Raw genomic sequence first — 24714 nt, 5'->3', positions numbered from 1 at the left:
AGCGCTTAGCCGGGAAAGAGCCCGGGCTGGGGAGTCGGAGGTCATGGGTTCGAATCCCGGCTCTGCCACCTGTCAGCTCTGTGACTGTGGGCAGGTCACTTCACTTCTCTGGGCCTCAGTTGCCTCATCTGGAAAAGGGGGATGAAGACGGGGAGCCTCACGTGGGACCACCTGACGACCCTGTCTCTCCCCCAGCGCTTAGAACGGTGCTCGGCACCTAGGAAGCGCTTAACAGATACCAACATCGTTATTATTTCGCCCCGAAGGAGGGCCCGGGGGCCCCTCCGCCCGCCGCCGGGGGGCGCCCTCCTCCCCTCCTCCCTCCCCGGGGGGCGTGGCCCGGCCGGGGGCGGCGGCCAATCAGCGATGGCGGCCCCCGGGCGCGGCCCCGCCCCCTCCCCCGGCGCCGACGGCGGCTGCGCGGTAGGGAGGGGGGGGCGCGCGGCCCGGCCGTTGGGCTGCGGCTGCGCAGTAGGCCCGGGGGAGGGGGCGGGGCAGACTGGGAGCCCGCCCCTCCCCCCGGCCGAGGCCCCGCCCCCCGCTGGCCGGCGCGGCTCCCGTGCGGAGGGCTCCGCCGGGCTCCGCCGCCTCCGGGGAGGCCTCCCCTGCTACAGCACCACGGAGCCGGGCACAGGTAGGCCAGGAGGAGGGGCCCCGGGCCCTCCCCGACCTCAGCGTTGGTCTCCCTACCCAGAGTCCTCTCTGCCCGTTGGCCTCCCTACCCACAGTCCTCCCCGCCCGTTGGCCTCCCTACCCAGAGTCCTCCCCGCCCGTTGGCCTCCCTACCCAGAGTCCTCTCTGCCCGTTGGCCCCCCCCTACCCAGAGTCCTCTCTGCCCGTTGGCCTCCCTACCCAGAGTCCTCCCCGCCCGTTGGCCTCCCTACCCAGAGCCCTCTCTGCCTGTGGTTCTCCCTGCCAATGGGCCTCCCTGCCCATCATCCTCTCCACCTATCGTCCTCTCCAGTCGTGGGCCTCCCTGCCAGTGGTCCTCCCTCCCCGTGATCCTCTCCACCGTGGGCCTCCCCTTGCGTGGGCCTCCCTGCCCGTCGTCCTCTCCACCCGTGGGCCTCCCTGCCCTCGGTCCACCCTGCCCGTCAGCCTCCCTGCCAATGGTCCACCCTACCCGTGGTGCTCCCTAAACGTCATCCTCTCCACCCGTGGTCCTCCCTGGCGGCGATCCTCCCTGCCCGTCATCCTCCCCGCCTGGGGGCCTCCCTGATCCTCCCTACCCTCGGTCCTTCTTGGTCGTGGTCCTCCCTGTCCATCGTCCTCCCCGCCCGTGATCCTCCCCGCCCAGTGGTCCCACCCGCCCATGGGCCTCCCTGCCCGCGCTCCTCCCCGTCCCTTGCCCTTGGTCCTCCCTGCCCACTCTCCTCTCTGCCCGTGCCCCTCCCCATCCACTGCCCGGGGTCCTCCCTACCCGTGGTCCTCCCTGCCCGCGCTCCTCCCCATCCCTCGCCCGGGGTCCTTCCTGCCCGCTCTCTTCTCTGCCCGTGGGCCTTCCCGTCCTCATCCTCCCTGCCCGTGCCCTGTCTGTCCTGCCCAGGGTCCGTCTGCCCTGCCTATGGTTCTTCCTGCCCCTGATCTGCCCTGCCCATCGTCTGCCCTGCCTGTGGTATTTTCCGCCCGTGGTCCGCCCTGCCCGTGACCCGCCCTGCCCGTGGTCTGCCCTGCCCCTGGTCTTCCCCGCCTGTGGCTTTTCCCGCCCACGATCCTCCCTGCCCACGCCTGCCCTGCCCGTGGTCCGCCGTGCCCGTGGTCCTCCCCACGCGTGCTCCTCCCCGTCCGTGGCCCGGGGTCCGTTGCCCGGGGTCCTCCCCCGCGCCCACGGTCGCCCCGTTCGTGGCCACCGGTCTGTGGCTCCCTCCGTGCGCGGCTCGTGGTGCGGGGATTGCGGTGGCCGTGGTGATCCCGCTCCGTGGGCCGGGGTCGGTGGTGGTCGGCTGCGGCCCGGGGGGCCGCCACGTCGGTGGTCTTTGAGCCCGCCGCGTCTTGGCCCTCAGTAGAGCGTCCTGAGAGAGGCCGGGCCTGCCGGCCCCAGGGACCTGCCTGCCCGGCCCACCTCCGCCCAGGTGACCCTGGGCAGGTCGCTTCCCTTCTCTGGGCCTCGGTTCCCTCATCTGGAAGATGGGGATGGAGACTGTGAGCCTCACGGGGGACGGGGCCTGGGTTCAACCTGCTTATCTGGTATCCACCGGGAGCTTAGCACAGCAAGCACCTCAAATACCTCAGTGATTATTATCGGTGGCCCCCACAGATAGGGGTTGGACCCAGAGCCACCCTCCTGTGCCCCCTCTTCGCCCTCCAGCACCCCCAGACCCCCGGGCTGCACTCGGGTCTGGGAATTGCAGCCCCGGGGGAGGGCAGGGGGTCTCGGGGGGTCGGGGAGGGACGGGAGGGCACCCCACTTTCATTCATTCAAGGCAGCTGGACCCCAGGCCGGGGTTGGGGGGCGGTTTCTAGAGTCAGCAGAGCACCCCACTTTGCGGAGCTCAGGCCCCGAGGGGGTTTGTGGTTTAAAAACATCAGTGGTTGATCACCTACTGCGTGCAGGGCACTCCGCTAAGCGCTGCGGAGACGGCTACCCTGCCGCAGAGCTGGTAGACACGGTCCCGGACCCCAGCGAGCCTGGAGAAGCGGCACGGCCGAGTCGTTCGTTCATACCGTCGTACTGAGGGAGCGCTTACCGTGTGTAGGGTCCTGTACTAAGCGCTCGGGAGAGGAAAGGACAACGGGAACAGACGCATTCCCTGCCCACGAGGTTCCAGTCCGGGGGGAGAGGGAAGCCTAATAATAATAATACTGATAATGTTGGTATCCGTCACTATGTGCCGAGCGCTGTTCTAAGCGCCGGGGTAGATAGAGGGTCATCAGGTTGTCCCACTTGAGGTTCACGGTCTTAATCCCCATTTTACAGATGAGGTCACCGAGGCACCGGGAAGTGAAGTGACCTGCCCGAAGTCACCCACCTGACCGGTGGCGGAGCCGGGATTAGAACCCATGACCTCTGAGTCCTCAGCCCGGGCTCTTTCCCCTGAGCCGCGCCGCTTCTCCATTCATTCGACGGATAGTATTTATTGAGCGCTTACTCTGTGCAGAGCACTGGACTGAGCGCTCGGAATGAACAAGTCGGCAACAGATAGAGACGGTCCCTGACCGGTGACGGGCTTCCGGTCTGACGGGGGGAGACGGGCGGACGAGAACGATGGCGATAAATAGAGTCGAGGGGAAGAACGTCTCGTAAAAACCGATGGCAAATAAATAGAATCAGGGCGATGGACATCTCATTAAACAAGATAAAGAGGGTGATGAAGTTACGTAGGGTCGAGCGGACGAGTACGGCGCCGAAGGGAGGGGAAGGGAGAGGGGGAGGAGCGGAGGGAAAGCGGGGAGAAGAGGGTTTAGCTGCGGAGAGGTGAAGGGGGGCGTGGGTAGAGGGAGCGGAGGAAAAAAGGGGAGAGAGTCCGGGCCCGAGAGTCAGAGGACCTGGGTTCTAATCCCGGCTCTGCCGAATGCTTTCTGGGTGACCTTAGGCAAATCAGTGATTATGATTATGACTGTGGTATTTAAGTGCTTGCTACGCGCCGGGCACCGTACTGAGCGCCGGGGCGGATACGAGCAGATGGTGTTGGACGGAGTCCCTGCCCCGCGTGGGGCTCTCGGTCCCGGTCCCCGTTTTCCAGATGAGGTCCCTGAGGCTCGGAGAAGTGAAGCGACTCTTCCGAGGTCACCCAGCAGACAGGTGGCGGAGCCGGGGCGGGAGACTCCCAGGCCCGGGCGCCGCCCGGGCGGCCCTTCCCGCCTCTCCGCTCTTCCGTTCGCCCTCCTGTTTGGACCTTGAGCCCCACGCGGGACGGGGACCGCGTCCGACCGCGTCCACTCGGCTCTCCTCCGGCGTCCAGAGCGGCGTCCGACGCGTAGTGAGCGGCGAACCGACACCGTGGTAAAGAAGAGCGAGGCCGCGGCCCGGAGGGGGCCGGAGCCATCGAGACGGATGCCGAAAGGGCGGCCGGGGCCCAGGGTGGGGCGACTTAAAGGATCTCCGTAAAGAGGGGGAAACAAGAAAATATCCTTTTAAATCGGCGGGGTTTCCGGGGAAGCCTGAGAGGCTTCAAGGGGTGCGCTGGATATTTCCCCTCCCAGGGGAGGGAAAATGTTAGTTCCTGGGAATTCTGTTTCCTTGCGGGGCGAGGGAGCTGGGATTTTCCTAGCGGTTCCGGGGGCAGAGGGCCGCTAGGGCTACCCGGGGAGCGGCCCCACGGGTTTCTCCGTCTTGCTGTTCGTCTGCGGTCACCCCCCTTGACGAGCAGCGAGCGGGATGTGCCCCTTCTCCCCCCCCCGCTTATGGCAGAGGAGGTCGTCACGTGTAAAACGGGGAAGATTTTGGCCGGTGGCGGAGGGCGGGGACTGTCCCCGAGCCGACTGGGTCGCGTCTCCCCTAGGGCTCGGTGCGGGGCTTGGCGCAGAGTGAGCGCCCCGCGGCTAACGCAACGCAGCCATCTTGGCGGCGTCTCAGGTCCGCCTCGGGGGGTGGAAGGGCATCCGATTTTCTCAAGGTTTCGGGGTCATCTTATGGAAATCAGACCACCCCGACTGAACCCGCATTTCCCCTCCCTATTTAATGATAATAATGGTGATTACGGTGTTTGTTAAACGCTTACCGCGTGCCGGGCACCGTACTGAATGCTGGGGTAGATTCACGCGCGTGGGGTGTATCTATCTATGATTCTATTTATCCCGATGGTGTGGATGCCTGACTGCTTGTTTTGTTGTCTTGTCTCCCCCTTCTAGACTGTGAGCCCGGCGTTGGCCAGGGATTGTCTCTGTCCGTTGCCCAGTTGTACACTCCAAGTGCTTAGCCCAGTGCTCTGCACATAGTAAGCGCTCGATAAATAAGATTGAATGAATGAAATGGGGTAGGATCCAGTCCCCCTCCCACGTGGGGCTCACGGTCTCCAACCCCATTTTCCAGATGGGGTCCCCGAGGCCCAGAGAAGCGAAGCGACTGGCCCGAGGTCACGCAGCGGACAGAGGGCAGAGCCGGGATCGGAACCCGTGATGACGTGGCTCCGGGCCGGGGCTGTAGCCCCTAGGCCACGCCGCTTCTCCAGGTAGCTTGCACCTTGCGCACAGGACAGTGCCTGACACGTAGTAAGCGCTTAACACATGCTATAAGAATAAAATTTCAAAAGAGGGAGCCTGGCCAAGGTCGCACGACAGACGTGTGGCGGAGCCGGAATCGGAACCCGGGTCCCGGGACCCCCGGGCCCCTTCCTCTTCTAGTCCTCGCCGCTTCCCTCATCTCTCCCTCGTCGTCCCGCTTCCTTTAACGGTCCAGTTTCCGAGGTCTCTCCCGCTGCTGCGGATTTCCCAGACTGGACAGCGGGCACTTGGTGGAGAATTAATCTCAGAAGGAACGTCCCGAAGGCCTCCGCTCCCCCGGGCCCGTCCCCCTAAAGGGGGTCGCGAGTGGCGGCTGGGATGCGGGAGCCCGGAAAAAAACCAATCCCGTCCCGGCCGTCGGGATCCCCCGCGGGGGCGAGCCCCGGGAGAGGCGAAGAGGGAAGGGCTGTGCTGTGTTAGGACGGGGCGTGACCCCGCTTCAGCTCCCGCGGCCTGGACCTTAATCGGAAGGAAAGCCCTTCCTCCCCCGTCGAAGCTTAAAATCGATCAGTAGATAAATGGTGGTATCTGTTAAGCGCTTACAGTGTGCAGAGCACCGTTCTGAGCGCTGGGGGATACAAGGTGATCCCGTTGTCCCGCGTGGGGCTCACGGTCTTCATCCCCATTTTCCAGAGGAGGTCACGGCGGCCCAGAGAAGGGAAGTGCGTCGCCCAGAGTCACCCCGCTGACCAGCGGCGGAGCCGGGACTAGAACCCATGACCTTCTGACTCCCAGGCCCATATTCTTTCCACCAGGCCACGCTGCTCGGGCACCTCCCCCAAGAGGCCTGCCCCGATGAAGCCCTCTCCCCCCCCCCCCGGCTCCCTCTCCCTTCCGCGTCGTCCGCGCGCTCGGATCCGTGACCTTTGGACGTTTGATAAACGCCCCGACGGCGCTTATGCACATAGCTTTGAAATAGGTCGGTTATCTATTCATCTTAGTGGCTGTCACCCCCTCTAGGCCGCAGGTTCGTCGCGGGCAGGGAACGTGTCTGCTAATTCTCCCGAGGTCTTAGTAATAATAATGTCGGTGTGTGTTAAGCGCTTACTACGTGCCAAGCGCTGTTCTGAGCGCTGGGGGAGATACAAGCTAATCGGGGCGTCCCCCCCCGGGCCTCCCGGTCTTCATCCCCATTTGACAGATGAGGGAACTGAGGCCCAGAGAAGTGAAGTGACTGGCCCGAGGTCACCCAGCTGACACGCGGCAGAGCGGGGATTAGAACCCACGACCTCCGACTCCCGAGCCCGGCCTCTCGCCGCCGAGCCACGCCGCTCCTCCGGTGCTTAGTACGGTGCCCCGCACGTAGTAAGCGCTCAAGCAGTCCGACTGATCGATCGCCCGGCTCGGTCCGTCGGCCGACGTGACACGGCGTGAAGGACGCAAACCTTCCCGGCTCGTGAAGCGAACGTTTCCCCCCTGCGGACGGAGTGACTTCTTGCCTCCCCGCCCCCACCCCCGCTTCCGCCTGCCGTCCCCGTCGGCGGTTCGTCACGGAAAAACGGAAAAGCCCCGCCGGCGGGGGGGGGGGGGGGGTGTCTTAATTTTGTGGGCCCGACTCCCGATGGTTTGATTGGCCTGCGTGGGATTTAAGAGACAAGAAAATTCCCCCCATTCCACTCCGGAATTTGAAAATATGCCGATGGGAGCCAGGGATGAGAAAGTTGGCGAAAGTGATCTGGGAGGTTTGGCGATCGCAAGGCCCCTCCCGTCTCCCTCTCCGGCCCTGATGTCTCTCCTCCTCCGCGGGCTCACCTTTCCTCTTGCCTTCGGGACATCCTTCCCGGGACGTCCCGCCAACACCTAAACGAAACCCGCCCGGAATTCCTCGTCTTCCCTGCCAAACCCCGCCCTTCCCATCACTGTAGACGGCACCGCCGCCCTCCCTGCCTCACGCGCCGGGAGGCCTGGCGTTCCCCTCCCTCTCCTTCCCCCGTCCCGGGAACGCCGTCCCTCCTTCCTTCACGGCGTCCCCGGAATCCGTCCTTCCGCGCTCCGTCCACTGGCGTCACGTTAGGCCAGGGCGCTTCTCCTCTCCCGCCTGGATGACCGTGGCTCGGCGGAAAAGAGCCCGGCCTTGGGAGTCAGAGGTCGTGGGTTCTAATCCCGGCTCCGCCGCTTGCCAGCTGGGTGACTCTGGGCGAGTCGCTTCCCTTCTCTGGGCCTCGGTTCCCTCATCTGGAAAATGGGGGTGAAGACTGGGAGCCCCACGTGGGACAACCCGATCGCCTTGGATTTATCCCAGCGCTTAGAACGGTGCTTGGCACGTAGTCAGTGCTTAACAAATACCAGCATTATTATTATTATTATTATGACCGTGTCATAATAATAATGCTCATTTGTATATATTATTTACTACCCTGTTTATGTGGTTAATGAGGTGTCCGTCCCCTCCATTCTGTTTCTCTCGACGACGTTGTCTTGTTTTTGTTTCGTCCTCTTTTGCTCTGCCGTCTGTCTCCCCCGATTAGACCGCGAGCCCGTCGTCGGGCAGGGGCGGTCTCTATCTGTTGCCCAATTGTCCATTCCAAGCGCTTAGTCCAGTGCGCTGCACATAGTAAGCGCTCAAGAAATACGATTGAATGAACGGACTGCAAGCTCGTCGTGGGAGTGTCCCGCGGTCCTCTCCCAAGGATTCGGTCCAGTGCTCCGCACACGGTGAGCGCTCAAATATGATGAGGGACTGAATGAATACAACGCAGTGCTCTAGACTAATCTCGTTCCCTCCTCGTGGCAGACAGATCATCGCTCTCCCCCGGCTTCAAAGCCTTTTTGGAGGCCCGTCTCCTCCGAGAAGCCTTCCCTGATTAACCTCTCCTCTTCTCCCCCCCCCCCCCCCGCGGCATTCAGTCAGTCAGTCCTACTCATTGAGCACTTACTGTGTGCAGAGCACTGGACTGAGCGCTTGGAAAGCACCATTCGGCTACGAAGGGAGACCGTTCAGTCGTGTTTATTGAGCGCTTACTGTGTGCGGAGCAGTGGACTGAGCGCTTGGAAAGTACAATTCGGCAACAGAGAGAGACCATTCGTTCAGTCGTATTTACTGAGCGCTTACTGTGTGCGGAGCACTGGACTGAGCGCTGGGAAAGCACAACTGGGCAACGAAGAGAGACCCTTCGTTCGTTCAGTCGTGTTTACTGAGCGCTTACTGTGTGCGGAGCACTGGACTGAGCGCTGGGAAAGCACAACTGGGCAACGAAGAGAGACCATTCGTTCGTTCGGTCGTGTTTACTGAGCGCTTACTGTGTGCGGAGCACTGGACTGAGCGCTTGCGGAACGATCCCTGCCCACAACGGGCTCACAGTGTAGAAGGGCCGGGGAGCGGGGGGGGGGGGGAGACGGGCATCCAAACAAGTAAACAGGCGTCGCCCTGGCTTGCTCTTTCATTCATCCCCCCTCCCATTCCCCACAGCACTTTATATTATTTAAATTATATGAAAATTAAAATTATTAAATTCTATTCAACTAATTCATTTAGCCCTCTACTTATTTATATCTCTGTCTGTCCCTCCCCTTCTAGACCGTGAGCTCGTCGTGGGCAGGAACGTGCCCGTCTCTTGTTACCCTGCCCCCTCCCAAGCGCTCAGTACAGGGCTGTGAGCTGTGTGACTGTGGGCGAGTCACTTAACCTCTCTGTGCCTCAGTGACCTCGTGTGTCAAATGGGGATGAAGAGCGCGAGCCCCACGTGGGACGACCCGATTCCCCTGTGTCTGCCCCAGCGCTCAGAACAGTGCTCGGCACATAGTGAGCGCTTAACAAATACCAACATTCTTCTTATTATTATTACAGTGAGCGCTCGGTGAATACGATTGAATGAGCCCGTCCCCCCCGCCCGGCCAGCACTCAGGTCGTTATACTCTACTCCTTCCCTTTATCTAGAATTCTTCTACAATTGACGTGCCCGCCTGTCTCCCCCTGTAGCCGATAAGCTCCCTGTCGGCAGGGCTGCGTTCTCCCGGAGGCTCAAAACTTTAAGCGCTCGGTAAAGTCCACCGACGGACCGATCGGCGGCATCGGAACCCGTCAAAGCGATACGATCTAACAGAGCCTCCCCGTCAGGTGCCGTGGGCCGAGCTCAGCGGGAAGCGGCGTGGCTCGGCGGAAAGAGCCCGGGCTTGGGAGTCGGAGGACCTGGCTGGGTTCGAATCCCGGCCCCGCCACCTGTCAGCCGGGTGACCGTGGGCAAGTCACTTCACTTCGCTGAGCCTCCGTGACCTCCTCTGTCAAATGGGGATGAAGACCGTGAGCCCCGCGTGGGACGACCCGATGACCCTGGATCTCCCCCAGCGCTTAGAACGCTGCTCGGCGCACAGGAAGCGCTCAACAAATGCCAACGTTATTACCATTAGTATTATTATTATTACCGGCCTTCTCCAGGCTTGCCTCCGGTCCGCCGATCTGGGTTTCAGTCGTCGACCCTCTGCGGCCGAAAATGGGGTTAATTAGGGATTGCCGCGCGGTAATGCAACGGTTGATTTTTGCCGCTGCTGACGGCCGGAGGTCTCTGCCTTCCCCGTGAGCCCCACGTGGGACGGGGACGGGGTCCTGCCCGATTTGCTTGTACAATAATAATAACGTTGGCGTCCGTTAAGCGCTTACTGTGGGCCGAGCGCTCTTCTAGGCGCTGGGGGAGACCCAGGGTCCTCGGGGAGGCGGGGAGCGTGTCTCAGGATAATCGCGGCATCTGTTAGGCGCTCGCTGTGTGCCGGACGCCGTGCTAAGCGCTTGGGAGAGTCCACCACAGGAGGATCAGACGACACGCTCCCTGCCCGGAACGAGCTCTCCGTCTAATAATAATAATGACGACGATGGGATTTGGGAAGCGCTTACCCTGCGCCAAGCACCGTTCTAAGCGCCGGGCGGGGATACGAGGTCTTCAGGTCGTCCCAGGTGGGGCTCACGGGCGTCGTCCCCGTTTTGCGGATGAGGTCGCCGAGGCCCAGAGAAGCGATTGCCCGGGGTCACACACACCCCCGCCGAGTGGCGGAGCCGGGATTAGAACCCGCACCCTCTGGCTATTATTAAAAGTGGGCGTTTCGGAGGCCAGAACGAGCCGCCTTCTGCGGCAGAGCCGTTCCTTTCCGAGGTCCCCTTTATTTCGGCAGCGGAGACGTGGTTTTAGCGTGATTGAATTCCAGCCCTTGGAGTCGATATAGCTCGACTGATTGGTTTTTTTGATTTTGCGCGTCAGATGGCTGGAAGCAGGAGGGAGCGCGACTCCATCGTTGCGACACAGCTGAATTACAACCGACGGGAAAGAAAAATCCGGGCCCGGAGAGTGCGTGCCATTCCTGGTTATTTCTCATAGAAAGCAGGGCGCACGGAGTGCTTCTGGAGAGCGTGCGCGTGGCTCAGTGGAAAGAGGCCGGGCGTGGGAGTCACGGGTCATGGGTTCGAATGCCGTCTCCGCCACTTGGCAGCCGGGTGACGGTGGGCGAGGTCACTTCACTCCTCTGGACCTCAGTGACCCCGTCTGTCAAATGGGGATGAAGGCCGTGAGCCCCACGTGGGACAACCCGATCCCCTCGTATCCCCCCCCCGGCGCTCAGAACGGTGCCTGGCACACGGTAAGCCATCGTTATTATTATTCAGAGGTCGATTTTCGCCCCGGAAACACTCCCGATCCTTTATCTGGAGAGGAATGGAGACAGCCAAGGAGAACCGGCTCGTTGCGTGGCGGGGAAGGTGTCTGTTTATTATAGTGTCGTCCTCCCCCAAGCGCTTAGTCCAGTGCTCTGCACACGCTAAACGCTCAATAGGTAGCACCGAAAGAATGAACCCCCTAAATTAAGCTTTCAGTTCAACGAAGCTTCAGTAAGCTGGTACGTTTCGGTGCAACCTTCCAGTGTAAAAACCCATTTAAAAAGGTTTTTCTCCGGTTGGAGAAGAGATCTGTCAATTTATGTATTTGTTTATTTCTGTTCGTCCCTGTCTCCCCCCACCCCAGACTGTGAGCTCCTTGTGGGCAGGAGGGTGTGCGTCTGTTGTCCTCTCCCGAGCGCTTAGTACAGGGCCTGGCACAGAGTAAGCCCTTAATAAATACCCCAATTATTATTATTATTATTATTATTAAAGCCCTATACCTAAAGCGCTTAATACTTAAAGCACCGCACTTAAAGGATAGGGTAAAGAATAGGGCGAAGCGGGCACGATCCCCGACCGCGAGGATCTACCATCTAGCCGGGGAGGCGGGCGCAAGGAGAGAACGGAAAGACGGTTACGAAGCTCCGGCCACAAAGAGCGGAGCGGGTCACGGCCACCTGCCCGAGAGCCCAGAGTGGCCCCCGCTCTCCCGAGCGCTTAGTACGGTTCCCCGACCCCCCCGGGGAGGGCTCCATAAATGCGATGGAATGAGTGAATGGACGTTGGCCCCCTTTATAATAATAATAATGATGATGACGATGGTATTTGTTAATGGTATTTGTTGATGACGATGATGATGATGATAATAATAAATAATGTTGGTATCTGTTAAGCGCTTACTATGTGCAGAGCACTGTTCTAAGCGCCGGGGGAGACACGGGGGAATCGGGTCGTCCCACGTGGGGCTCACAGTCTTCATCCCCATTTGACAGATGAGGGAACTGAGGCACAGAGAAGTGAAGTGACTCGCCCACAGTCACACAGCCGACAGGTGGCAGATCTGGGATTCGAACTCATGACCTCTGACTCCAAAGCCCACGCTCTTTCCACTGAGCCACGCTGCTTCTCTATGACGATGATGATGGTCGTGGGCTCGAATCCCCGCCCCGCCGCTTGCCAGCCGTGTGACCGTGGGCGAGTCACTTCACTTCTCTGGGCCTCAGTGACCTCATCTGGAAAATGGGGATGAAGACTGTGAGCCCCACGTGGGACGACCTGATCACCTTGTATCCCCCCAGCGCTTAGAAACAGCGCTCGGCACATAGTAAGCGCTTAACAGACACCACCATCATTACTATTATTAAGCGCTTACTATGTGCCGAGCGCTGTTCTAAGCACCGGGGGAGATACGGGGTCATCAGGTTGTCATTCATTCAGTAGTATTTACTGAGCGCCTACTATGTGCAGAGCCAGAGACGGTCTGGCAACAGATAGAGACCCCGTTTGAGGCTCACAGTTGATCCCCATTTTACGGATGAGGGAACTGAGGCCCAGAGAAGCGGAGTGACCGGCCCGCGGTCACGCAGTCGACGGGCGGCGGAGCCGGGATTCGAACCCACGACCTCTGACTCCCAAGCCCGGGCCCTCAGTAACCAGACGCATTCCCTGCTCACAGTGAGCGTGTTCATTCATTCAGCTGTATTTACTGAGCGCTTACCGTGCTCAGAGCAGCGTACCGAACGCTGGGGCGAGTCCAGCTGAACAATGACCAGGCACGTTCCCTGCCCACGGCGAGCCTACTCATTCAGTTCTGTTTATTGAGCACTTACCGTGTGCAGGGCACTGGACTAAGCGCGTGGGCGAGTCCAGCAGAACAATGACCGGACACCTCCCCTGCCCGAAACGAGCCCACGGCCCCGGGCTTATTCTCCGAGGTGCTCGGCACACCGTCAGGCCTCAGCCCCCAAACCCCCGATCGATCGACCGACCCCGATCCGTCCCTCCGGACGTGTTTATTCGGCGCTTACCGCGCGCGGAGGAAGGCGGAGGAGGGTGGCGTCGGTGCCTCGGTAATATAATTAGAGCGGCTAACCTCATTTCTGCAGGGAGGGGCGCCTACAGAATCCCGCTTACGGGACGGGTTTTTGGGAAGAGGGCGTCCGTCGAGTTAAGCCCAGCGCGAAATCATTCGTTCGTTCGATAGTATTTATCGAGCGCTCCCTAGGTGCCGAGCACCGGACTGAGCGCTCGGAATGGACAAATCGGCGACGGGGAGAGACGGTCCCTGCCCTCCGACGGGCTTAAAGTCTAATCGGGGGAGACGGACGGACGAGGACGAGAGCAATAAAGAGAACCGGGGGGATGGACATCTCATTAAAACAATAGAAATGAAGAGAATCGAGGGGATGGACATCTCGTTAACAAAATAAATAAGGTAATAACAAAATAAATAGGGTAATAAAATTAAAAAGGTGGTAATGAAATAAATAGGGTAATAGAAATCTCCCCACCTCCCGCCCCGGCGAGCTCCGTAAAGGTGATTCCCGCTGAGCCCCAGATCACCCCGTTTCAGGGACGGGCGGCGATTCCTTCGGTCTGGGCCGGGTTTGGCTTCGGAGCCTTCTTCCTGTCGCGCGTCGGCATTTTGGGAATTCCCAGGAGAGAGGTCGCAGCCCGTCGGCGGGGAGCTCTCGGCGGACGCGTCCGGCCCGGTGGATGGAGCGCTTAGAACGGCGCCGGGCACGTAGTAAGCGCTTAAATACCGTCCTCGTTAGTACAGGGCTGCCGCACGCCTAGGTGGCCGGAGCCCGGCCCTCGAACTCGGAAGGTTCTGAGTTCCGATCTCGGGCAAGCCGCCTCACTTCTCCGCGCCTCGGTCCCCTCACCTGTCAAGTGGGGATGAAGGGCGTGAGCCCCACGCGGGGCCACCCGCCGACCTCGCCTCTACCCCGGCGCTCAGAGCGGCGCCGGGCGCGTAGTGGGCGCTCGACAGGTCCCGCCCTTACGACGACGGTCATCACGTCTCCGCGTCTTGGCCCCCGTCTCCGTCCGAACCTCGAGAGGAGCCGCGGGGCTCAGTGGGAAGAGCCCGGGCCTGGGAGGCGGAGGTCACGGGTTCGAATTCAGGCCCCGCCGCTTGGCAGCTGGGCGACTGGGGCCAGGTCGCTTCGCCTCTCGGTGCCTCAGCTGATGACGTTGGCGCCAGGCTGCTTGTTCTGTCGTCTGTCTCCCCCGTTTAGACCGGGAGCCCGTCGTCGGGAAGGGACGGTCTCTCTCCGTCGGCGCGTTGTCCGTTCCGAGCGCTCGGTACGGGGCTCTGCGTCTAGTAAGCGCCCGGTTAATGCGATCGAATGAATGAGTGCAAGGCAATGAGGTTGTCCCACGTGGGGCTCCCAGTCTTCATCCCCATTTTCCAGATGAGGTCCCCGAGGCCCGGAGGAGGATGATGACGACGGTACCTGTGAAGCGCCCGCTACGTGCCGGGCACCGTCCCGAGCGCCGGGGCGGGTACGAGGTGATGAGGTCGTCCCGCGGGGGGCTCGCGGTCTTAACCCGCATTTGCCGGATGAGGGGACCGAGGCCCAGTGAAGCGACTCGCCCACGGTCGCGCCGCGGACGCGTGGCGGAGTCGGCATTGGAACCCGGGCCCTTCCGCCGGCCGGGCCCGGGTTCTGCCCACCGGGCCGTACCGCCTCCCCGCTTCCAACCCGGCAGCTCGTCTCTGGTGCGCCACGGTCGTGCCGTCGGCTAGTAGGTCTCGACAGGGAGTGAGGGAGGAGGCTTAATCCAGGTGTGGGCTCGGCCTGCCTGCCCGCCTGCCTGCCTGCCTGCCGGCCCTCTGGGCTTGAGCGATCCCTGGCACTCGCGTAGGTGTGTGCCCGTGTGTGCCAGCGTGTGCCCGCGCGGGTTTGGGAGCGTGAGGCGTCCGGCCCGGCCCGGGGAGCTTGGCTCGCCGCCCACAGCCGCCATCTGCTTGGCTGCGGTTCGCGCCCGAGGGCCGGTGGCCGTTGGGGTGTCGGCGGGGCCGGATCCGGGGTGGGGGGAGGGGGCCCCGAGTCCCCGGCCTCCTGCCCGATGGGCCGGCCCGCTTCCGCGGGCGGGCGAGGTCGCCGCCGGGCAGATGCCAGCTGCCTCGCCCACCCTCGGCTTTCTCTTCCTCCTCCTCCCTTCCCCCTCCTCCTCCTCCTCCTCCTCCTTCTCCACCTCCTTCTTCTCCTTCTCCTTCTTCTCCACCTCCTCCTCCTCCTTTTCTTCTTCTCCTTCTCCTTCTTCTCCACCTCCTCCTCCTCCTTTTCTTCTTCTCCTTCTCCTTCTTCTCCACCTCCTCCTCCTCCTTTTCTTCTTCTCCTCCTCCTCCTCCTCCTCCTCCTCCTCCTTCTCCTTTTTCTCCACCTCCTCCTTCTCCTCCTCCTTCTCCTTCTTCTCCACCTCCTCCTCCTCCTTCTCCTCCTTCTCCTCCTCCTTCTCCTTCTTCACCTCCTCCTCCTCCACCTCCTTCTTCTTCTTTTTTCTCTCCTCCTCCTTCACCTCCTCCTCCTTCTTCTTTTCTTCTCCTCCTCCTCCTCCTTCTCTACCTCCTCCTCCTTCTCCTCCTCCTTCTCCTTCTCCTCCTCCTCCTCCTCCTATTTCTCGACCTTCTCTACCTCCTCCTCCTTCTCCTCCTCCTTCTCCTCTTCCTCCTTCTTTTTCTTCTCCTTCTCCTCCTCCTCCTCCTCCTTTTTCTTTTTCTTCTCCGGGCCCCAGAGCGGCTTCCAAATCGGGTCGCCTTTGGAACCCCTTTCCCCTCCCACCCCCCATTCAAACATGACACTCATTTTTCAAAGCACATGATTTCAGAAATAGTGAAAATCAGTCAGTCATTTGTATTTATCGGGCACTTGCTGTGTGCAGAGCACTGTATCAAGTGCTTGGGAGAGGACAGCGGGACAACCCTGCCCGCAATGAGCTTACAGTCTAGAAGGAGAGACGGGACAATATAAAGAAATAAATATCCCAGATAGAAGGGACAGATGGAAGTGACAGATTCAAAAGCAATTACAGATACAAAAGAAGTGACAGATATAAGAAGTTACAGATACAAAAGGAGATCCCGATACAGAAGTTACAGATACAAAAGAAGTTACAGATACAAGATACAGATACAAAAGTTACAGGTACAGAAGGAGATCCAGATACAAAAGGAGATCCAGATACCAAAGACGTCACAGATACAAGAAGTTACAGATACGAGAAGTTACAGATACAAAAGACGATCGAGGTACAAAAGTTACAGATACCAAAAGAAGGTACAGATACCAAAGAAGTTACAGATACAAGAAATTACGGATACAAAAGAAGTTACAGATACAAAAGAAGATAGAGGTACAAAAGTTACAGATACCAAAGAAGTTACAGATACCACAGAAGTTACAGATACAAGAAGTTACCTACAGAAGAATTTACAAATACAAGAAGTTTCAGATACCAAAGAGGTTACAGATATAAGAAATTACTAATACAAGAAATTACAGATACAAAAGAAGATTTAGGTACAAAAGTTACAGATACAAAAATTACAGATACAAAAATTACAGATACAAAAGAAGTTACAGATACAAGAAGTTGCAGATACAAAAGAAGATATACAAAAGTTACAGATACAGGTACAAAAGTTAGAGATACAGAAGAAGTTACAGATACAAGAAGTCACAGATACAAAAGTTAGAGATACAGAAGAAGGTACAGATACAAGGAGTCACAGATACAAAAGTTAGAGATGCAAAAGAAGGTACAGATACAAGAAGTCACAGATAGAAAAGTTACAGATACGAAAGAAGCTACAGATACAAGATGTCACAGATACAAAAGTTAAAGATACGAAAGAAGTTAAAGATACCAAAGACGTTACAGATACGAAAGAAGATACAGATACAAGAAGTTACAGATGCAGTAGAGAAGCCGCCTGGCTCAGCAGCAAGGGGCCGGGCTTAGGAGTCGGAGGTCGTGGGTTCTAATCCCGGCTCCGCCACCTGTCAGCCGGGTGACTCTGGGCAAGTCGCTTCACTTCTCGGTGCCTCGGTGACCTCATCTGGAAAGTGGGGAGGAAGACTGTGAGCCCCACGTGGGACGACCCGAGGACCCTGTATCTCCCCCAGTGCTTAGAACGGTGCTCGGCACACGGTACACGCTTAACAGATACCGACATTATTGTTATGAAGAAGTTACAGATACAAGGAGTTACAAATGTAAGTGACAGATAAAATGTTACCAATATGTTACGGCTGTAATATATTACGGATATAATAATACATTGCGGAATTGCCTGCCACGTGCCCAGAGGTCGTGGCTCAGTGGCAAGAGCCCAGGCTTGGGAGTCAGAGGTCATGGGTTCGAATTCCGGCTCCGCCGCTTGTCCGCTGGGTGACTTTGAGCAAGTCACTTCCCTTCCCTGGGCCTCAGTGCCCTCATCTGGAAGATGGGGGTGAAGACTGTGAGCCCCATGTGGTACGACCTGATTAGCCTGTATCTCCCCCCAGCGCTTAGAACAGTGCTGGACACATAGTAAGCGCTTAACAAATACCATCATTATTATTATTATTATTATTAGGTCGAGGACAAAGGTGGGCGCTGGGGGACCCGATCACCTGCCCCAAACTCGGAGCCCCAACCGTTAGAAGTGGGGAACCCAGCTAGCCCGGTTTAGGGGGGCTACAGGGGCGGGGAAGGGGCTGGGTGGGGGGGACCCTGATTCGGGGCCGAGCGGTCTCGGTTTCCCTTTCCCTTTTCGGTCTGAAGCCTCGGCCGATGGCTCCGATTCTCTTCTGCCTCTCTAATTCTCCTGTCAAAGCGGAACTTCCAGGTTCGTGCGTTGGAGCGTACGTACCAGGCGCCAAACCGCGTGCGGAACGCTGGTCTAAGCATTTGGGGGAGTACAGAGAACACTGAACAGACACGGTCCCCGCCAACAGCGAGCCGACACTCCACACGGGGGGACGGACATGAATAGAGAAGCGGCGTGGCCCAGTGGCGAGAGCCCGGGCAGGGGAGTCAGAGGTCGTGGGTGCCAGTCCCGGCTCCGCCGCTTGTCAGCCGTGTGATTTTGGGCAAGTCACCCCACTTCTCGGTCACCTCGACTGTAAAATGGGGATGAAGACCGTGAGCCCCACGTGGGACGCCTTGATCGCCTTGCATCCCCCCCCAGCGCCGAGAACAGTGCCGGGCACGTAGTAAGCGCTTCGCAAATGGCATCGTCATCGTCGTCGTTCCCGGTACTGATCTCTCGCCCCCGTTTCTCTCCCGCTGTCGCCCCCCGAAAGACCCACGCACACGGACCATCCCGTGGACCCCCCCGTCGCCTTTTAGGGGCGTCCGTCCGGTGGGGCTCCCGGGAGCAGGGAGAGGAGGCGGGAGGTCGAGGACGACAACGCCCCAGTGACAGATTTGTGACCTGCTGGCGTGCAAAAGAAACCCAACCTGCGCAGAAGGCGAGGCGTCGATAGGTACATTCCTTTTCCCCAGTCAAATCCCCCTGGCTTCGTTTCACGTCGGAGCCGTAATGATAATTATGGGATTGTGCCTTCGCTAAACCAGGCCACTGGGCCAGATCTCCTTGCCCGATTAGACCGTGAGCCCGTCGGTGGGCAGGGACGGTCTCTATCTGTTGCCGAATGGTCCATTCCAAGCGCTTAGTACGGTGCTCTGCATCTAGGAAGCGCTCAATAAATACTATCGAATGAATGGATCGCTCGATCCCTTTCCCCCTTCTCCCGCCCTCTGCTCTTCCCCTCAGCACTTGTGCTTATTTGTATATATTATTTATTACTCTGTTTATTTTATTAATGATGTCGAGAGATCTATGACTCTATTTCTCTTGATGGTATCGATCCCCGACTACCTGTTTTATTTTGCTGTCCGCCTCCCCCTTCTAGACCGTGAGCCCGTCGTTGGGCGGGGATCGTCTCTATCTGTTGCCGACCTGTCCATTCCAAGCGCTTAGTACGGTGTTCCGCACGCAGTAAGCGCTCGATAAATACGATCGAATGAATGAATGAATGAATGATTGGTATTTATTAGCCACTATTTCTGTGTGCAGAGCACGGCGTCAAGCCCTCGGGAGAGGACCTGCGACAGAATTAGCAGACACGGTCCCGGCCCTTAGAGTGACAGAATCATCAGAGCAGACGTAATAATCACGATGATGGTGTCTGTTAAGCGCTCACTGTGTGCCAGGCGGCGCCGTTCTGAGTAGATCCAGGGTCGTCAGGTTGTCCCACGTGGGGCTCACCGTCTTCATCCCCATTTTTCCAGATGAGGTCACTGAGGCCCAGCGAAGCGAAGTGACCTGCCCCAAGTCACACAGCTGACAAGCACCGGAGCCGGGATGAGAACCCATGACCTCTGACTCCCAAGCCCGTGCCCTAACCACTATACCACGCTGTTTATTGTTTTATTGTACTCTCCCAAGTGCTTGACACAGTGCTCTGCACCTGGTGAGCACATAGTACACGTGATTGACCGAATAAATGATGGAATGACAGGGACCGCGTCCGACCTGATCATCTCCTGTCTACCCCAGCACTTAGTACAGCGCTGGGCACGTAGTAAGCGTTTAAAAAATACCATTAAAAGTTATACTTACGGTTGGAATATCCCAGCAGGATGCGATGGGGTAAAAGATTTGAGGAGAAGCTAGATTTTTTTGTCTCCCCCCATTCTAGGAATAGTAGAGAAGCAGCGTGGCTCAGTGGAAAGAGCCCGGGCTTGGGAGTCGGAGGTCGTGGGTTCGACTCCCGGCTCTGCCACTCGTCAGCTGTGTGACCGTGGGCGAGTCACTTCGCTTCTCTGTGCCTCGGTGACCTCATCCGTCAAACGGGGATTAACCGTGAGCCTCACGTGGGACGACCCGATGACCCCGTATCTCCCCCAGCGCTTAGAACGGTGCTCTGCGTATAGTAAGCGCTTAACAGATACCAACATTATTATTAATAAATAACGGTGGTATTTCAGTAGTATTTACTGAGCGCTTACTATGTGCAGAGCACCGTACTGAGCGCTTGGGACGAACAAGTCGGCAACAGATAGAGACGGTCCCTGCCGTCTGACGGGCTTACGGTCCGATCGGGGGAGACGGACGGACGAGAACGATGGCGACAGATAGAGTCGAGGTATTTGATAGGCGTTCACCATGCGCCAAACGCCGTTCGAAGCACCGGCGTAGACACGCGGTCATCAGGTTGGCTCCGGGCCCCGGCCCACCCGGGGCTCACCGTCTTCATCCCCATGTTCCAGATGAGGAAACCGAGGCCCAGCGGAGCGGAGCGACTTGCCCCGAGTGGAGCGACTTGCCCCGAGTCGCATTCCGAGCCCTCGGTGCAGCGCGCCGCCCATCGTCGGCTGGAAGCCCGTCAGCGGGCAGGGCTTGTCTCTACCTGTTGCCTAACCGTCCGTTCCAAGCGCTTAGTCCAGCGCTCTGCCCACAGTAAGCGCTCAGTGAATACTATTGAACCGTCAGCGGTCCGTAAATAGCGTTGAACGAATGGACGAACACAGCCGGCGCGGGGCGGAGCCGGGATCCGAACGCACGACCTCTGACTCCCGGGCCCCGGGCCCTTTCCACCGAGTCAGGCCGCTGCTCCCGTACTTTTGGATTCCTTTGGTAAATGGTGTTGGTTCAGCGCTTACTACGTGCCAAGACGGGGTAGATACAAGCTAATCAGGTTAGACGGTCACAATCTTAAATCCCATTCTGCAGGTGGCCTTCCCCGACTCCGCCCGCTTTTCTTCTTCTCCTCCTCCCGCTCCCTTCCGCCTCGCCCCGTCTCGCTCCCTTCCTCCCTCCCCCTTCCCGGCCCCGCACCGCTGGCGTCCTGCACGCGTCCGCGTCCTTCATTTATTTCCCTCTCTCGACGTCCGCCTCCCCCTCTAGACCGTCAGCTCGCCGCGGGCGGACGCCGCGTCTCTTAGAGCGGCGGCTCCCAAGTGCTCCCCCGGTGCCCCGCCGCAGCACGCGCTCACCGACGATAACGACGTCGGTGTTTGTTGAGCGCCTACTGTGTGCGGAGCACTGGGGCGGACACAGGGTCATCAGGTTGTCCCGCGTGAGGCTCGCCGTCTTCATCCCCGTCTTCCAGATGAGGGAACCGAGGCACCGAGAAGAGAAGCGACGGGCCCACGGTCACCCGGCCGACGGGCGGCAGAGCCGGGATTCGAACCCGCGACCTCCAAGCCCGGGCTCTTTCCGCCGAGCCGCCAAATAGGACCGGTCGACTGACCGACCGCCTCGGCGCTCGGTCCGCGGCCCGCCTGGGGCTCGGCGTCGGAGGCCCCGTTTTAGAGCGGAGGGAGCCGAGGCACGGTGAAGCGACGCGATGCTAACGGGAGCCCGGCGTCGGGCGGGGATGGTCTCCTCATCTGTTGCCGAACTGTCCGCGCCCAGCGCTCAGTCCGGCGCTCCGCACGCAGTAAGCGCTCGATAAATACGATCGAATGAACGAATGAACCCCGGCCCGACTCCCGGGGCCGTTTTCAGAAACGGGCCGTACGAGAAGCAGTCGACCGATCGGTCGTATTCGTCGAGCGCTTCGTTCTGTCGGTCATATTTGTTGAGCGCTTGCTGTGCGCAGAGCACCGTATTAAGCGCTGGGGAGAGGGCGATAGAACCGTAAACGGGCGCGTTCCCTGCCCGCGAGTGCTCACTGTGCGCGGGGCGCTGTGCTGAGCGCTGGGGAGAGGGCGATAGAACGGTAAACGGGCGCGGTCCCTGCCCGCGAGTGCTCACTGTGCGCGGAGCCCCGAACATCCCTTTGGCAGTTTTGCAGGCAAGCCTGCCTTTCTGCAGTTACCGCATGACTTCACGGTGACAGAGGGCGACGCGCTCACCCCACCGACCTCTAGAGAAGCGGGGCCGGGGCTCAGCGGCAAGAGCCCGCGCTTGGGAGTCAGAGGTCGGGGGTTCGAATCCCGGCCCCGCCACCTGTCAGCCGGGTGACCGTTCGGGCGAGTCACCTGGCTCCTCCGGGCCTCGCTTCCCTCATCTGCCAAATGGGGACGGAGACCGGGAGCCCCACGGGTGACCTCGGATCTCCCCCGGCGCTCCGAACGGCGCCCGGCTTAACAAATGCCGTCGTTATTATCAGGACGGAGCGGGAGCCCGTCCTTCGCGGAGGCGGGGCGGACGGCCGAGCGGAGCACACCCCGAAAGGAATGGGGCCGGCGGCGCCGGGGGCACCGGCGACCCGGGCGTCTCCGAGGCCTGCCCGCCGTGGATCCCCAGACCCGTTCCCGTCATCCCCGCTAATCCTCCCGGCTCCGAGGAGGGGACGGAAAAGACAACCGTCCTCACGGCTCCGGGAGGGGAAGACGCACGGAAGAGAGAGGTTAATCCGCCTCCCGGCCCGGTCCCCTTTTGCCGTCGGCCTCCTCCTCGGGTTCCTCCCGCCCCTTCCAGGGTCAGAGAGAGGTAACGATAAGAATTCGTTCATTCGACCGCATTTCTCGAGCGCTTACTAGGTGCGGAGCCCCGGACTAAGCGCTTGGAATGGGCAACTGGGCAACGGAGAGAGACCATCCCTGCCCGGTGACGGGCTCACGGTCTGGTCGGGGGAGGCGGACGGACGGAAACGGGACAGCGCAGTCGGGATGAATAGAATCGAGGGGCCGGACGCCTCGTTAACAAAATAAATAGGGTAATAAATAATATATACAAACGAACAGAGTTCCGAGGGGAGGAGCAGAGGGAAAGGGGGGAAAGGGGGCTTAGCTGAGGGGAGGTGAAGGGCGGGAGGGGGAGGGTGCGGAGGGAAAAGGGGAAGCTCGGCGTGGGAAGGCCTCCTGGAGGAGGTGAGCTCTCAGTACGGCTTTGAAGAGGGGGGGAGAGTTAGTTTGGCGGAGGTAATGCGGTATCTGTTAAGCGCTCACTATGTGCAGAGTGCGGGGGGGGAGGCCGCAAGGTGATCGGGTTGTCCCGCGTGGGGCTCACGGTCTTCATCCATTTGACAGGCGAGGGAACCGAGGCCCAGAGAAGTGATTTGCCCGAAGTCACCCGGCTGACAGGCGGTGGAGCGGGGATTCGAACCCATGACCTCTGACTCCCCAGCCCGGGCCCTTGCCACTGAGCCACCCTGCTTCTCCCGGAGCAAAGATCGCAATCATCCGCTCTCTCTGTCCTCCTACTACAAATCAGGACTGTCTCCTCGCTAGATTGAAAGTTGCCCGAGGGCAGGGATTATGTCGTCCCACCGGACTTTATTCTCCCGAGCGTCTAGTACAGTCCTCCTCTCTCGCCGCACCTGCGGACCGCGGCTCTCCCCCGTCTTCACGGCTCTTCCGAAATCCCGTCTCCTCCGGGAGGCCTTCCCCGATTCGTTTCCCATCTCCAGCTTTACGTCAGGCGTAGTTATCGAGCCCTTTCTGGGTGCAGGGCGCTTGGGAGAGTACAGTAGAAAAGAGAGCTTATAGCGTAGGGGGGAGAGACGTTAATATAAATAGCTCGTGTCGATGTCCGTCCGTCCCCCCCCCTCGAGACCGTAAGCCCACCGTGGGCAGGGATCGTCTCTCTTGGTCGCTGCGTCGGGCCTTCCGGGCGCTCGGTACGGCGCTCCGCACACGGTAAGCGCTCGGTAGATACCGTTGAGTGAATCGATCAAGGACGTGGACGTAAGTGGCGCGGGGCCGAGGGAGGGGCGAGATAAAGGGGGTAGGGCGAAGCAGAAGGGAGTGGGGGAAGATGAAACGAGGGCTTAGGGAAAGCCTTTCGGAGGAGATGGGATTTTAATAAGGCTTTAAAGGTGGAGAGAGTAAACGCCTGCCGGATTCGAAGAGGGAGGGCGTTCCGGGCCAGAGGCGAGTCACGGCGGAGAGGTCGGCGGCCAGACGGACGAGATGGAGGCGCGGGGAGGAGGTGGCCAGCAGAGGGGCGGAGCGTGCGGGCCGGGCGGCGGGGCGGGAGGCCGGGGGCGAGGGGATCGAGTCTCTCTTCGACGCGGAGGCGGACGGGCCACCTCCGGCGCTTCCTGGGGAGCGGGGAGACCTCGACCGAATGGTTCTTTAGAGAGACGATCCGGGCGGCAGGGCGAGGTACGGAAGGGGGAGGCGGGAGGCCGGGAGGCCCGCGAGGAGGCCGGCGCGGTCGTCGAGGCGGGGGGGGGGGCCGGCGCGTCGATTCACGCGGCCGCGGTTCGGAAGGGGGGGGGGTCTGAGCGACGGGGCGAAGGGGGAACCGACGCGACCCGGTGACGGGTCGAGTCCGGGAATCGAACGGGAGAGACGAGGAGAGGGCCGAGGTTCCGGGCTCGTGAGGCGGAGGGTGGCGGCGGCGGCTTGCGTAGAGTCATGGGAAATAACGATAATAACGTCGGTATCTGTTAAGCCCTTACTGGGGGCCGAGCACCGTTCCAAGCGCTGGCGGAGATCCGGGGTCATCAGGTCGTCCCACGCGAGGCTCCCGGTCTCCCTCCCCGTGTTGCAGATGAGCTCACTGAGGCCCAGTGAAGTGACTTGCCCACGGTCACGCAGCGGACCAGCGGCGGAGCCGGGATTCGAACCCGTGACCTCGGACTCCCCAAGCCCGGGCTCTTTCCACTGAGCCACGGGGACGACCGGGTTCGGATGGGAATACGGGGGATCGCGTCGTGGACGTGTTAACTTTGAGGCCGTCGGAGGGACGGCCGAGTAGAGGAGCCCCGAAGGCAGGAGGAGATTCCAGTCGTTCTTGTCGGCTGTGTGACTTTGGGCGAGTCACTCGGCTTCCCTGTGCCTCCGTCACCTCATCTGGAGAATGGGGATGAAGACTGGGAGCCCCACGTGGGACCCCCCGATGCCCCTGTATCTACCCCGGCGCTTAGATCGGTGCTCCGCACTTAGTAGGCGCTTAACAAATACCACCCTCATTCATTGTAATTATTATTATTCTATCAGGAGTATTACTGTTATCACCGTTACGGCATCGCGGCTCCGTAGGGTCCCCGGGGCCCCGGCAGCGGTGGCCTGGGGGT

The 24714-nt window shown here is 59.9% G+C and overlaps 1 protein-coding gene across 2 annotated transcripts in view; it reads left to right on the top strand.

The window, feature by feature from the left end:
* The first annotated feature begins 530 nt into the window (after positions 1–530).
* Positions 531–24714, top strand: part of C1GALT1 (core 1 synthase, glycoprotein-N-acetylgalactosamine 3-beta-galactosyltransferase 1) — a 38475-nt gene continuing 14291 nt past the window's right edge. Inside the window, exon 1 of one of the 2 annotated variants that reach the window (XM_029070711.2) lies at positions 531–634. The gene's annotated coding sequence lies outside the window, so the exon portion shown is untranslated. The remainder of the gene's footprint in view (positions 635–24714) is intronic. The other variant, XM_029070712.2, reaches the window with a different exon arrangement.

This window comes from Ornithorhynchus anatinus, chromosome 8 (genome assembly GCF_004115215.2).
Source record: "Ornithorhynchus anatinus isolate Pmale09 chromosome 8, mOrnAna1.pri.v4, whole genome shotgun sequence".
NCBI lineage: Eukaryota > Metazoa > Chordata > Mammalia > Monotremata > Ornithorhynchidae > Ornithorhynchus > Ornithorhynchus anatinus.
Note: the sequence above shows the minus strand (reverse complement) of the source record. Positions and strands in the feature narration are given on the sequence as shown.